A 2,068-nucleotide genomic window follows, 5' to 3' on the forward strand; every position below is an offset into this window, starting at 1 on the left:
TAAGGCGCCATTTAAATTTTTAAATTGCACTTGATACCTTATGGACCACTTCACTGAACAAGACAGTTTCATCCAATCGTGTTTTTACATAACAGGATTTGAAGCTTTCATTTCAATTTTTTATTGATTTTATGTTGATGACTGCTAATCAGGTAAGAAAATAATATTATTAACATGTTGTTGACGGTAAATTGATGTGTTACAGTCTGATACTTTGTCCTTCTTCCTCCTGCAGACAGCGACAGTCATCATCCTCATGTGTCGGCCTACCAGTTACTGTTGATGATGCATCAAAGATTAGTGCCGAAACATAAAACTGCAAACTTTTGACCAATTTCCAGGTGTCTCCAAATCTTGTTTTCAACGGGTTATCAACATCCAGTTTCTTAGCGTCAGGTAATACTCTCGGTTTATCAGTTGTTCGAGGTTCACGTACCTGGCCATTCTTTGTGCCTCCTTTCAGGAGGGTTGTGAATCGCTTACAGTGTTCACCTTTATTCTGACTTGATATTGCCCACCATTCTTCCGAATCACTCTCTTCCTTTTTTTTAATCCATCTAGTGTCTTACAATTCTCGACAAGCATTTTTAGTCCCTTATAAACCACTCTTTGCCTAGAAATTTTGCTTCTCACTGCCTGATAAATTTCTGTTTTCCTCAGATGTAATAGCGGTATTATAAACAACACTGTAAAGGTAAGTCCACAGTAGCGCGCTGCGGGCTCGCGCGCCGCTCGTGCACGTTCAGTTCGTCATATTTGGACTGGGAGCGCGATCCATCTCCTGTCGGTTTTTCCAACGAACACTTTAAATGTTCGCAGTTCAGATTTGGACGGGAGCGCGAAAGGTTTGTCGTTTCTAGCGCGCACGTGAGTATTGTTTTGCAAGAGGAATTTTTAAGTTGAACTAAAATATAGCATTTCAATTAATATCTCTAGATTATTGTCAGGCTTCAATAAAGGGATTTTGTGATTGATTTTCCAGCGATTAAATATGGAGTGGTCGGAAGAGACTTTAATTAATATACTTGATGAATATAGAAAATAGTCCATTCTTTGGGATCCTCAGCATAAGGATCGTTACAAGAAACACATGAAAGCAGATGCTTGGCGAGAAATAACTACGGAGATGGATGTATCTGCGGACCAGTTCAGAAAAAAAAAATCTTCGCTGTCTTCATACCGACAGGAGAAGGGCAAATCGAAAAACAGCATGGGAACAGGAAAAGGTAAGTTGTGAATCTAAATAAGACATTATGTACCTGTTGTTGTTGTTGTTGTTGTCCTCAGTCCTGAGACTGGTTTGATGCAGCTCTCCATGCTACTCTATCCTGTGCAAGCTTCTTCATCTCCCAGCACTTACTGCAACCTACATCCTTCTGAATCTGCTTAGTGTATTCATCTCTTGGTCTCCCTCTACGATTTTTACCCTCCACGCTGCCCTCCAATGCTAAATTTGTGACCCCTTGATGCCTCAGAACATATCCTACCAACCGGTCCCTTCTTCTCGTCAAGTTGTGCCACAAATTCCTCTTCTCCCCAATTCTATTCAATATCTCCTAATTAGTTATGTGATCTAGCCATCTAATCTTCAGCATTCTTCTGTAGCACCACATTTCGAAATCTTCTATTCTCTTCTTGTTCAAATGGTTCAAATGGCTCTGAGCACTATGGGACACAACTGCTGTGGTCATAAGTCCCCTAGAACTTAGAACTACTTAAACCTAACTGACCTAAGGACATCACACACATCCATGCCCGAGGCAGGATTCGAACCTGCGACCGTAGCGGCCGTGCGGTTCCAGACTGTAGCGCCTTTAACCGCTCGGCCACTCAGGCCGGCTCTCTTCTTGTCCAAACTATTTATCGTCCTTGTTTCACTTCCATACATGGCTACACTCCATACAAATGCTTTCAGAAACGACTTCCTGACACTTAAATCTATACTCGATGTTAAAAAATTTCTCTTCTTCAGAAGCGCTTTCTTTGCCATTGCACGTCTACATTTTGTATCTTCTCTACTTCGACCATCATCAGTTATGTTGCTCCCCAAATAACAAAGCTCCTTTAC

The 2,068-nt window shown here is 41.3% G+C and overlaps 1 non-coding gene across 1 annotated transcript; it reads right to left on the reverse strand.

Moving 5' to 3' along the window:
* Window positions 1–1,752: 1,752 nt before the first annotated feature.
* Trnas-gga lies at window positions 1,753–1,836 on the reverse strand. The gene is given in 2 exon segments: window positions 1,753–1,787; window positions 1,797–1,836. It is a non-coding gene; the product is annotated as a tRNA-Ser (tRNA).
* Window positions 1,837–2,068: the final 232 nt, after the last annotated feature.

Source organism: Schistocerca piceifrons, chromosome 2, assembly GCF_021461385.2.
Source record: "Schistocerca piceifrons isolate TAMUIC-IGC-003096 chromosome 2, iqSchPice1.1, whole genome shotgun sequence".
Lineage (NCBI taxonomy): Eukaryota > Metazoa > Arthropoda > Insecta > Orthoptera > Acrididae > Schistocerca > Schistocerca piceifrons.